At 41.1% G+C, this 14,148-nt stretch overlaps 1 non-coding gene across 1 annotated transcript; it reads right to left on the bottom strand.

Moving 5' to 3' along the window:
• Nucleotides 1–11,828: 11,828 nt before the first annotated feature.
• TRNAE-UUC (transfer RNA glutamic acid (anticodon UUC)) lies at nt 11,829–11,901 on the bottom strand. The gene has a single exon. It is a non-coding gene; the product is annotated as a tRNA-Glu (tRNA).
• Nucleotides 11,902–14,148: the final 2,247 nt, after the last annotated feature.

Below are 14,148 nucleotides of genomic sequence, written 5' to 3'. Positions count from 1 at the left end.
GGGATCGAACCCACATTTCCTGCTCGGGCAGGCGGGTTCTTCACCACTGAGCCACTTGGAAGCCCTCTCCTGAGAATAGGCTTTGCTGAAATAGCTTTTTCCTCTGGGTCCAAAGTCCCCTACTATTCCCTGCCCTCCAGTCCCAGAGTTCAAACCAGTACCCGGCCTGGCTGACGCCTGCCTCAGGGCTCGGGGTGCACTCACTGTAGGTGCATCCCATGCCTTTTGCTTTCCCTTCCCCCTCCCTCTGGTTGAGCTCATAAGTGAGAGGTCACAGGGCCTCTCAATACTGAATCCGTGTTGACAATACGAGGGTAGTTGTCAAAGCAAACCCTGGTGGCTCAGATGGTAAAGCATGTGCCTTCAATGCGGGACACCCTGGTTCAATCGCTGGGTCGGGAAGATCCCCTGGGGAAGGAAATAGCAATCCACTGCAGTATTCTTGCCTGGAGAATTCCACGGACAGAGGAGCCTAGTGGGCTACAGTCCACAGGGTCCCAAAGAGTTAGACATGACTGAGAGACAAATCCACTAAGTATTTTCTATAAACCAGTATCCACATCTACTGCTATCATGCATATCTGAATTAGGATGTATCTTCAGCCTTATACACATTAAATGTATGGCAAATACTTTCCAAATAAAAAAGGAACTAAAGCATTATAGAGGACCAGTCTATTTTATAAAATATTAAATAATTCCTGCTATATTACTCTTATTTCTCTAGACTACAAAAGAAGCAAATAATTTAATTTAAAATTTTGTTGCTGTTGCCCAAAGGAACACCTATGTCCCAGTACCTTTGAAAGTACAATTTTGTGTCATCCTGAATTGATTAGTCATGTGTAATAAAAATAGCTAATTCCCAAATAAGAGTATTCATTCTAGGAGATCCAGCCAAAGGAAGGAGAAAGATGATGGAGCAAGGTCCCAGCATGCAGGTTGGGGGCTAGAGAAACTGTTCCAGGTCACAATGCAGGATGGGGGGTGTCTCCCATTCCCCTCTCTCCTTCTCCATCAGAACAACCCTTTCATGGCAGAGACCTTGACAGTCATGCTAATCATTCCCCAGAAGCTCTCCATACACTGCGTGGTACAGAGCAGGCGCTCAGCCCTATTTCTGACTCAACAAGAATAGTAGGACAAATACATGAATGCATGAGGGTCTGCCAGCCCAGAAAGCAATCAGAGGGGAAAGGGGCCCAGAGCCCCCACGAGCCACAGACTGGGAGTCCAGCTCCTCCCACACTGTGAGAGGAGAGAACTCCCCTCCACCGCCTTCCAAAGACAAATGTGATTCAGAGTAAATTCTGCAGCAGTGTGGGGTGCTTGGATGAAGGATGTCATTGATACCCAGTCCCCACAATGATGAACTTTGCTGAATGGTCCAGAATCTCCTGTATGCTCAGCAGCCCCTCTCACAGGATAGTGGGGTTCCAGAGCTGCCCACAGAGCCCTGAGTCCCACATCACTCCGGTCATCACTGTGCAAGAACAGAGGGTGAGGAAGGAGTAGAAAATGGAGAAAGCAGGATATGAACAGATTATTGGAGCCACCAAAGAACAAAATTCTTCTTCCATAGCGTTACTTCCACCCTGGTCTATGCAAACTTGAAGGTTGTATTGATGATAATAGTGCATAGGACACAATGAGTACTGTGATATTGGAAAGAGGCATGTTATCTATCACTGGGGAAGCTAGGAAAAGAGAGTGGAAAGCAGAAGATAATGAGCTGGCCAAAACTTCTCATGGAAGTTTATGCTCCTCAAACATGTTGATGCTTCCTCAGGGAAAGATCTTGGTGCCATCATGAAAAACTCTACAAATAACAAATGCTGTAGAGGGTGAGGAGGAGAGGGAAACTGCCACACTGCTGGCGGAGATGTAAGCTATTGCAGCCACTATGGAAAACAGTCCAAATATATATATATATATATATATATATATATATATATATATATATATATATGACCCAGAAATCCCACTCCTGAACATATATCTGGAGAAAACTCTAATTCAAAAAGATACATGCAGCCCAATGTTTGTTGGAGCACTATTCACAATAGCCAACACGTGGAATCAACCTAAATGTCCATCAACAGATGAATTGATAAAGAAGATGTGGTCATATACACAATAGAATATTACTTAGCCATAAAAAAGAACAAAATAAGGCTATTTGCAGCAACGTAGAAAAATCTCAAGATTATTATACTAAGTGAAGTAAGCCAGAAAGAGAAAAACAAATACCACATGACATCGCTTCTATATAGAACCTAAAATATGACATAAAGGAACTTATTTACTAAACAAAAATATACTCAAGGTTTCCCCTGTGACTCAGATGGCAAAGAATACGCCTGCAATGCAGAAGATCCAGGTGTGATCCCTGGATCGTGAAGATCCCCTGGAGAAGGGAATGGCAACCCACCCCAGTACTCTTGCCCAGAGAATTCCATGGACGGAGAGGCCTGGCAGGCCACAGTCCATGTTATAGTCAGACTCACAAAGAGTTGGACACAACTGAGTGACTAGCACTTTCACTTTAGAAAACAAGCCCATGATTAACAAAAGTGAGAGTGGATAGGGGTGGGACAAACTGGAAGTTTGGGAGTGGTAGACACACACTCCCATATATAAAATAGATAAACAACAAGGTCCTACTGTTTTGCACCAAAAACTATATTCAATATCCTGTGATAACCCATAATGGAAAAGAATATGATACAATTATGTATGTATTAAAACTAATACAATTATGTAAAGTTTAAAAATAAAATAAAATTTAAAAAAAAAGAATATGAAAAAGGATACATACATGTGCGTATGTGTGTCTGGTCTGTCTACGTAAAGCTGAATCATTTTCCTGTACCCCAGAAACTAATACAGTAATGTAAATCAACTATACTTTTTAAAAAAGACTTTTATACTTTAAGGACAGTAAATATGAATCACCAACACTTATACTTTTTAGAAAAGATTTAGGAAATGTGGCCCCACTGGAAAATGCCGGTGACAGTTTTCTGATTATGCTAAAATAAAATGGAGATGTGATATGACTAAAATAGCTCTACTTGTGTATCTGAACCTCACATAAGTCATTTAGAAGTATCGTGAGTTAAATCGACACCAGAAAAGGCCATGCTTGCCTCAAAGAAGAATATGCTGCCCCACATTCCTGGCTGGCCTTCCTTCATCCATTCTTCCTCATAGTTTCTTAAACAACATTCCATAATGTGTCCAACCAGGTTGCACTGGAAGATAATGGTCATTTTAAATGGTGGAGTTAATGCTGAATAAGACATGCACCTCCGTGAATGACGTGTTGTGAAATTCTTCTGGTTTTTCAGGAGAGGAGCCTGCAGAGGTCCATCAGAAATTGAGCACTTGATAATGTCATATATTAAATTTATCCTGAGCCCATGAGACTTACAAAGTTGGGAGAGAACTAACAGTTAGTTCTAATTCATGGTATTCCAAGCTTACTTAGTAAACGCCCCTTTCACTCCCCAGAGCTTCAGTCAGCTGCTGCTAAATTGCTTCAGTCGTGTCCGACTCTGTGCAACCCCATAGACGGCAGCCCACCAGGCTCCTGCATCCCTGGGATTCTCCAGGCAAGAACACTGGAGTGCGTTGCCATTTCCTTCTCCAATGCATGAAAGTGAAAATTGAAAGCGAAGTCACTCAGTCATGTCCGACTCTTAGCGACCCCATGGACTGCAGCCCACCAGGCTCCTCCGTCCATGGGATTTTCCAGGCAAAGTACTGGAGTAGGATGCCATTGCCTTCTCCGGAGCTTCAATCTAGAGAATAAATTATATGGTCAGTCGACCTAGAGGTCATCAGGCATGATCTCTCTCTCAGTGCAGGAATCTTCTCCAGGGCATCAGCCAGACAAGTGGCGTCTAGAACCACCACAAGCTTCCAGGCCCACGCTGATCTCCATCAGATCGTGCAGTAATGTATCTAGGCAGAAACCCAACCAGGAAGTGTCCCAGCCAGAGACCAGACTCAGAAATTAGGTGAATCTGGGTTTAAAGACTCACTCTAACATCTACTGGCTATGAAACCCTGCATGGTACATTGCTTCAGTCATGTCCGACTCTGTGTGACCAGGCTCCTCTGTCCATGGGGATTCTCCAGGCAAGAATACTGGAGACCTTGGCAAGTCATTAATCTATAGCCCCCAATTTCCCCATTAGGGAAATAGGAAATATAATTCCACTTAAGTCATTCAGTTCTGCATTCAATTCTTTATATTCATTTTCTGTTCAACTATTAACTAGAGAATTCAGTTAAGAAAAATTTAATTTAAAAACTGGAACTAAGTAATATCACGGGTTTATATTTAGTGACCTCTATTCTCTGCTTGTTTCTTGGGCTCCTTCTTATTCACTAAAAGGGCTGATGTTAATGCTGAAGCTCCAGCTCTTTGGCCACCTAATGCAATGAGCCGATTCATTGGCAAAGACCCTGATGCTGGGAAAGATTGAAGGCAAAAGGAAAAGGGATGGCAGCGGATGAGATGTTCAGATAGTGTCATCGACTCAATGGACATAAATCTGAGCAAATTCTGGGAGATAGTGGAGGACAGAGGAGCCTGATGTGTTGCAGTCCATGGGGTCCCAAAGAATCGGACACAACTGAGCAGCTAACACTCTCACTTTCCCTGAAAAACAGAAAAAGTTTCATCAACTGGGGATTTACTCTGAGAGCCTGTGATACCTCCTGAAGTGAGGAGTCAGTGGTAGAAGAGCACTGAGCTTGTTAAAAGACCCTGATTGTGTACATGTTTCCATGCTACCCTGCAGTTATCCCACCCTCTCCTCTCCCAGCCCGTGCTGTGTCCATAAGTCTGTTCTCAGTGTCTATATGTCCATTGCTGCCCTGCAAATACACAGCACCATATAAAATAGATGGCCAGTGGGGATTCGCTGTATGATTCAGGGAACTCAACCCGGGGCTCTGTGACAACCTAGATGGGTGGGATGGGGACCGAGGTGGGACGGAGGTTCCAGAGGGAGGGTACCATGTGTATACCTATGGCTGATTAATGTTCATGTATGGCAGACACCAACACATATTTTAAAGCAATTATCCTTCAGTCAAAAAAAAAAGACCCTGTTAGTGGACCTGCTCTGCCAATGACTGGCCCCCGTCTCTACCAAGGACAGGAGTTCCTTGATAGCTCAGTTGGTAAACAATCTGCCTGCAATGCAGGAGATTCTGGTTTGATTCCTGGTTTGGGAAGATTTGCTGGGGAAGGGATAGGCTACCCACTCCAGTATTTTTGGGCTTTCCTGGTGGCTCAGCTGGTAAAGAATCCACCTGCAATGCAGGAGACCTGGGTTCGATCCATGGGTTGGGAAGATCCCCTGGAGAAAGGAAAAGCTGCCCTCTCCAGTACTGTGGCCTGGAGAATTCCAGGGACTGTATAGTCCATGGGGTCACAAAGAGTCGGACAGGACTGAGCAACTTTCACTTTTCACTTTCTACCAGGACTAGTATAAGGCCAAAGCCCTGGGGTGGGGGAGGCGAGGCCCTTTGACCTACTTAAGGGACTGCCTTCTGAGGCCAATGGACAAGCTGCTAGGGCTGAGTGCAGCTCTGGTTCTGCCTCCTGCCTGGTGAGTGCTGTGTGTGTGGGGAGTCTCATAACCTGGTGACTCTGGTAAACTGGTCAGCTGGCTCAGTGGCTGACCACCCAAGGAAGAACTGCTTCTTGAAAGCCATGTACTACATTTTCACCATCTTTGTGTAAAACGCATTCTTTTAAACAATTTTTTTAAAAAACACATTAAAAAACTATAACAGAGTATAGCAGATTCACTTTGCTGTATACCTGAAAATATCACAGCATTGTAAATTAACTATGCTCTAATTAAAAAAAGGAGAAAAAATGCTGACATAAAATATTTAAAAATTTTTTTCAGTTTTTAAAAGTTTTAAAATGTACTTAAGATGTTAAACTTAGATGTATTAAAACTTATTTGCTTAAAAAAAGAAATCAAAAAACTATAACAGGGTGATCAGCTCATCCCAGGTAGCCCAGGACTTTTCTGGCTTTAGCACTGAAAGTTTCACATCCTGGAAAACCCCTTTTTTCTTAGGCAAATGTGAGATGGTTAAACATTTACATACATGAGAATAGAAGTATAGGGACTAATATGTTTATATTGATTGTTGTTGCTCAGTCATTCAGTCGTGTCTGACTCTTTGCAACCCCATGGACTGTAGCACACCAGGCTTCCCTGTCCTTCACTATCTCCTGGAGTCTGCTCAAACTCACGTCCATTGAATTGGTGATGCCATCTAACCATGTCATCCTCTGCTGCCAGCTTCTCCTGCCCTCAGTCTTTCCCAGAATCAGGGTCTTTTCCAATAAGTTGGCTCTTTGCATTAGGTGGCCGAAGTATTAGAGCTTCAGCTTCAACATCAGTCCTTTCAATGAATATTCAGGGTTGATTTCCTTTAGGATTGAGTGTTTTGATCTCCTTATATTGATTAACTCTGGTTAATAGATTATTTAATAGTTTATTTTACTTGTATTATACATGACCTTATATACTTTTTTTTGAGTCCAGAAAAGTTTGGTTATATTCTCAGTGTAGGAATGGTAGCAATACTTCTTATGGGCAACAGGGTTTAACAAGGACCTAGAAGAAATAAAAAAGAGTCAATATATAATGAATAATGCAATAAATGAGATCAAAAACACTCTGGAGGCAACAAATAGTAGAATAATGGAGGCAGAAGATAGGATTAGTGAAATAGAAAATAGAATGGTAGAAATAAATGAATCAGAGAGGAAAAAAGAAAAGCAAATTAAAATAAATGAGGACAATCTCAGAGACCTCCAGGACAATATTAAACACCACAACATTCGAATCATAGGAGTCCCAGAAGAAGAAGACAAAAAGAAAGACCATGAGAAAGATAATAGCTATTAATTATTGTTAATAATTAATAAAATATATAGTTAAGAATTATTGAGGAGATAATAGTTGAAAATTCCCTAAAATGGGAAAGGAAATAATCACCCAAGTCCAAGAAACCCAGAGAGTCCCAAACAGAATAAACCCATGGCAAAACACCCCAAGACACACATTAATCAAATTAACAAAGTTCAAACACAAAGAACAAATATTAAAAGCAGCAAGAGAAAAACAATAAATAACACACAAGGGGATTCCCATAAGGATAACAGCTGATCTTTCAATAGAAACTCTTCAGGCCAGGAGGGAACGGCAAGACATACTTAAAGTGATGAAAGAAAATAACCTAAAGCCCAGATTACTCTACCCAGCAAGGATCTCATTCAAATATGAAGGAGAAATCAAAAGCTTTTCAGAAAAGCAAAAGCTGAGAGAATTCAGCACCACCAAACCAGCTCTCCAACAAATGCTAAAGGATATTCTCTAGACAGGAGATACAAAAAGGGTGTATAAACTCAAACCCAAAACAATAAAGTAAATGGCAATGGGATCATACTTATCAATAATTACCTTAAATGTAAATGGGTTGAATGCCCCAACCAAAAGACAAAGACTGGCTGAATGGATACAAAAACAAGACCCCTACATATGTTGTCTACAAGACCCACCTCAAAACAGGGGACACATACAGACTGAAAGTGAAGGGCTGGAAAAAGATACTCCATGCAAATAGAGATCAAAAGAAAGCAGGAGTAGCAATACCCATATCAGATAAAACAGACTTTAAAACAAAGGCTGTAAAAAGGGACAAAGAAGGACACTACATAATGATCAAAGGATCAATCCAAGAAGAAGATACAACAATTATAAATATATATGCACCCAACATAGGAGCACCACAATATGTAAGACAAATGCTAACAAGTATGAAAGGGGAAATTAACAATAACACAATAATAGTGGGAGACTTTAATACCCCACTCACACCTACGGATAGATCAACTAAACAGAAAATTAACAAAGAAACACATACTTTAAATGATACAATAGACCAGTTAGACCTAATTGATATCTATAGGACATTTCAGCCCAAAACAATGAATTTCACCTTTTTCTCAATCGCACATGGAACCTTCTCCAGGATAGATCACATCCTGGGCCATAAATCTAGCCTTGGTAAATTCAAAAAAGTTGAAATCATTCCAAGCATCTTTTCTGACCACAATGCAGTAAGATTAGATCTCAATTACAGGAGAAAAAATATTAAAAATTCCAACATATGGAGGCTGAACAACACACTGCTGAATAACCAAGAAATCACAGAAGAAATCAAAAAAGAAATAAAAATATGTATAGAAACGAATGAAAATGAAAACACAACAACCCAAAACCTATGGGACACTGTAAAAGCAGTGCTAAGGGGAAAGTTCATAGCAATACAGGCTTACCTCAAGAAACAAGAAAAAAGTCAAATAAATAACCTAACTCTGCATCTAAAGCAACTAGAAAAGGAAGAAATGAAGAACCCCAGGGCTAGTAGAAAGAAAGAAATCTTAAAAATTAGGGCAGAAATAAATGCAAAAGAAACAAAGGAGACCATAGCAAAACTTAACAAAGCCAAAAGCTGATTCTTTGAAAGGATAAATAAAATTGACAAACCATTAGCCAGACTCATCAAGAAACAAAGGGAGAAAAATAAAATCAATAAAGTTAGAAATGAAAATGGAGAGATCACAACAGACAACACAGAAATACAAAGGATCATAAGAGACTACTATCAGCAATTATATGCCAATAAAATGGACAACGTGGAAGAAATGGACAAATTCTTAGAAAAGTACAACTTTCCAAAACTGGACCAGGAAGAAATAGAAAATCTTAACAGACCCATCACAAGCACAGAAATTGACACTGTAATCAGAAATCTTCCAGCAAACAAAAGCCCAGGTCCAGATGGCTTCACAGCTGAATTCTACCAAAAATTTAGAGAAGAGCTGACACCTATCCTACTCAAACTCTTCCAGAAAATTGCAGAGGAAGGTAAACTTCCAAACTCATTCTATGAGGCCACCATCACCCTAATACCAAAACCTGACAAAGATGCCACAAAAAAAGAAAACTACAGGCCAATATCACTGATCAACATAGATGCAAAAATCCTTAACAAAATTCTAGCAATCAGAATCCAACAACACATTAAAAAGATCATACACCATGACCAAGTGGGCTTTATCCCAGGGATGCAAGGATTCTTCAATATCTGCAAATCAATCAATGTAATACACCACATTAACAAATTGAAAAATAAAAGCCATATGATTATCTCAATAGATGCAGAGAAAGCCTTTGATAAAATTCAACATCCATTTATGATAAAAAAAAAAAAACTCTCCAGAAAGCAGGAATAGAAGGAGCATACCTCAACATAATAAAAGCTATATATGACAAACCCACAGCAAACATTATCCCCAATGGTGAAAAATTGAAAGCATTTCCTCTAAAGTCAGGAACAAGACAAGGGTGCCCACTCTCACCACTACTATTCAACATAGTTTTGGAAGTTTTGGCCACAGCAATCAGAGCAGAAAAAGAAATAAAAGGAATCCAAATAGGAAAAGAAGAAGTAAAACTCTCACTGTTTGCAGATGACATGATCCTCTACATAGAAAACCCTAAAGACTCCACCAGAAAATTACTAGAGCTAATCAATGATTATAGTAAAGTTGCAGGATATACAATCAACACACAGAAATCCCTTGCATTCCTATACACTAACAATGAGAAAATAGAAACAGAAATTAAGGAAACAATTCCATTCACCATTGCAATGAAAAGAATAAAATACTTAGGAATATATCTACCTAAAGAAACTAAAGACCTATATATAGAAAACTATAAAACACTGATGAAAGAAATCAAAGAGGACACTAACAGATGGAGAAATATACCATGTTCATGGATTGAAGGAATCAATATAGTGAAAATGAGTATACTACTCAAAGCAATCTATAGATTCAATGCAATCCCTATCAAGCTACCAACGGTATTCTTCACAGAGCTAGAACAAATAATTTCAGAATTTGTATGGAAATACAAAAAACCTTGAATAGCCAAAGCAATCTTGAGAAAGAAGAATGGAACTGGAGGAATCAACCTGCCTGACTTCAGGCTCTACTACAAAGCCACAGTCATCAAGACAGTATGGTACTGGCACAAAGACAGAAATATAGATCAATGGAACAAAATAGAAAGCCCAGAGATAAACTCATGTACCTATGGACACCTTATCTTTGACAAAGGAGGCAAGAATATACAATGGAGAAAAGACAATCTCTTTAACAAGTGGTGCCGGGAAAACTGGTCAACCACTTGTAAAAGAATGAAACTAGAACACTTTCTAATCCCATACACAAAAATAAACTCAAAATGGATTAAAGATCTAAACATAAGACCAGAAACTATAAAACTCTTAGAGGAGAACATAGGCAAAACACCCTCCGACATAAATCACAGCAGGATCCTGTATGACCCACCTCCCAGAATATTGGAAATAAAAGCAAAAATAAACAAATGGGATCTAATTAAAATTAAAAGCTTCTGCACAACAAAAGAAACTATAAGCAAGGTGAAAAGACAGCCTTCAGAATGGGAGAAAAGAATAGCAAATGAAGCAACTGACAAACAACTAATCTCAAAAATATACAAGCAACTCCTACAGCTCAATTCCCGAAAAATAAATGACCCAATCAAAAAATGGGCCAAAGAACTAAATAGACATTTCTCCAAAGAAGACATACAGATGGCTAACAAACACATGAAAATTTGCTCAACATCACTCATTATCAGAGAAATGCAAATCAAAACCACAATGACGTACCATTTCATGCCAGTCAGAATGGCTGCGATCCAAAAGTCTACAAGCAATAAATGCTGGAGAGGGTGTGGAGAAAAGGGAACCCTCTTACACTGTTGGTGGGAATGCAAACTACTACAGCCACTATGGAGAACAGTGTGCCCTTAAAAAACTGGAAATAGAACTGCCTTATGATCCAGCAATCCCACTGCTGGGCATACACACTGAGGAAACCAGAAGGGAAAGAGACATGTGTACCCCAGTGTTCACCGCAGCACTGTTTATAATAGCCAGGACATGGAAGCAACCTAGATGTCCATCAGCAGATGAATGGATAAGAAAGCTGTGGTACATATACACAATGGAGTATTACTCAGCCATTAAAAAGAATACATTTGAATCAGTTCTAATGAGGTGGATGAAACTGGAGTCTATTATACATAGTGAAGTAAGCCAGAAAGAAAAACACTAATACAGTATACTAACTCATATATATGGAATTTAGAAAGATGGTAACAACAACCCTGTATGCAAGACAGCAAAAGAGACACAGATGTATAGAACAGTCTTTTGGACTCTGTGGGGGCAGGGGGATGATTTGGCAGAATGGCATTAAAATATATATAATATCCTATAAGAAACGAATCGCCAGTCCAGGTTCGATGCAGGATACAGGAAGCTTGGGGCTGGTGCACTGGGATGACCCAGAGGGATGGGATGGGGAGGGAGGTGGGAGGGGGGTTCAGGATGGGGAACACATGTACACCCGTGGTGGATGCATGTTGATGTATGGCAAAACCAATACAATATTGTAAAGTAAAATAATAATAATAATAAAATTAAATTTAAAAAAGAAAATAAAAAGATTAGGATTATGAAAAAAAAAAAAAGATCTTCTGACTTGAATTCTGGATGCTGTTCCTTTCAGTTAGCCTTCTACCTATCTGACTAGCATCCTCTCATTCTAAAGGTGCTTCCCTCATCCAACCTTGTATTTATTTTGATTTTTTGGCCACGCCATATGGCTTGAGGAATCCTAGCTCCCTGACCAGGGATTGAACCTGGGACTTCTGCAGTGAAAGCACAGAGTCCTAACCACTGGACCACCAGGGAATTCTTCAACCCTTTAACTTTAGTGTTCCTTAGAATTCCATGCAGTTCCTATCATTCAGCACCTGGGTCACTAGAAAACCACCTAACTCAGAATTTTAGCAGTTTATACATCCTTGGTTAGCATGTAGCCATTTATGATCCCAAACTTCACATCTCCAACTGTACAATTATCCAAGTGTTCATACCTTTGTATCCATTTACCAAGCCCATCATTTCTTATGTGGCCAATAAAGAATTCATTATGTTTGCAGAGAAAGGATCTCCCTTTCAGATTCTGTATGATTAAAAAACAAGCCACCCATTCAGCGAGGAGCTAAAACCAGTGTGAGAGATGAGAAAATGCAGTCAAAGTCCTAACCAATGGACTTCCAGGGAAGTCCCTGCAATGAAATAGTTGAGATAACAGTGACAGACTGTTTTTGGGGGGCTCCAAAATCACTGCAGATGGTGACTGCAGCCATGAAATTAAAAGAAGCTTGCTCCTTGGAAGAAAAGTTACGATCAACCTCAACAGCATACTAAAAAGCAGAGGCATTACTTTGCCAACAAAGGTCCGTCTATTCAAAGCTATGGTTTTTCCAGTAGTCATGTATGGATGTGAGAGTTGGACTATAAAGAAAGCTGAGCACTGATGAATTGATACTTCTGAACAGCAAGGAGATCCAACCAGTCCATCCTAAAGAAAATCAGCCCTAAATATTCATTGGAAGGACTGAGACTAAAGCTGAAACTCCCAATACTTTGGCCACCTTATGTGAAGAACTGACTCCTTGGAAAAGACCCTGGTGCTAGGAAAGATTGAAGGCAGGAGGAGAAGGGGACGACAGAGGATGAGATGGTTGGATGGCATCACCGACTCTATGGACATGAGTTTGAGTAAGCTCTGGGAGTTGGTGATGGACATGGAAGCCTGGCATGCACAGTCCATGCAGTTGCAAAGAGTCAGACATGGCTGAACGACTGAACTGAACTGAACTGACTCAGGAAAAGGGTTGACATGTCCCCATGCCTCAGTCCTCAGAAATTAATAAGGTAAGACTTTGCATCATTGTTGTTGTCCGACCTCATGGACTGTAGCAACTCTTTGCGACCCCATGGACTGTAGCCCACCAGACTCTTCTGTCCAGGCAAAAATACTGGAGTGGGTTGCCATTCCCTTCTCCAAGGGAATCTTCCCAGCCCAGGGATCGAACCTGCATCTCCTGGGTCTCCTGCATTACCGCTGAGCCAGCATGGAAGCCCCAGGGCCCTGAGCACCAGTACCCAAGTCTCTGCCTCAGTCCATACAAGTCAGTTGTATCCAACTCTCTGCGGCCCTGTGAATTGTGCCCTCCAGGCTCCTCTGTCCGAGGGATTCCCCAAGCAAGAATACTGGAGTGGGTTGCCATTACCTCCTCCAGGGGATGGTCTGGTAAGACTAGATGATGCTGGGCCTTGAATGCCAAGCTGTGAGCTTTCTAGATTGTTCAAGAAAAGAGAAGGCTTGGGAGATCCACAAGGAAGACTAGAGGGAGCCTTGATGACTGCAGTTACAGAAAAGCTGGCAGGGACCTGAGCGGCCCACCTTTCTCTGAAGGAGCCTCTTCCTCTCCAGGGTCCCTGATGGGGGACTTCCAGTCTCCCCGGCTTTCAGGATGGGAGTTCAGGCTGGGACCAGAGTGGAGCAGGGTGACTAATGCCACAAGATCCATAACTGGTCGGATCTGGGCTCAAATCCTGACTCCAGCACTTACTGGCTGGGACTGTGGCCAAGTTACGTAACTTGTCTGAAAGCATCAGCTGCCTCATGGACTGCAGCCTACCAGGCTCCTCCATCCATGGGTAGGCTACACGGACTGCAGCCTACCAGGCTCCTCCGTCCATGGGATTTTCTAGGCAAGAGTACTGGAATGGGTTTCCATTGAAGGCAATGGCGACCTATTCTAGTGCTCTTGCCTGAAGAATCCCACAGACAGAGGAGCCTGGACAGCTACCATCCATGGGGTCACAAAGAGTCAGACATGACTGAAGTGACTTAGCATGCACACATGCATACCAAAATACAACAACAGATATCTTTAGGTGATATAATTATGAGTGTTTTTTCACTTTTCTTTTTGTGCACAAAAAGTCATTTTCACAGCCAAACAAATGTCACTTGTTGGTCCTGTCATCATACCCAGCACATCATTTATGACTCCCTGTGTAGGATCACCAGCTCCTTAATTCAGGTTGATGTAATTGGAAATGTGAAACTGCTTATGGCTG

Source organism: Bos indicus, chromosome 29 (assembly GCF_029378745.1).
Source record: "Bos indicus isolate NIAB-ARS_2022 breed Sahiwal x Tharparkar chromosome 29, NIAB-ARS_B.indTharparkar_mat_pri_1.0, whole genome shotgun sequence".
In the NCBI taxonomy this organism is placed as follows: domain Eukaryota; kingdom Metazoa; phylum Chordata; class Mammalia; order Artiodactyla; family Bovidae; genus Bos; species Bos indicus.
This window is presented reverse-complemented; position numbering and strand designations above follow the sequence as displayed.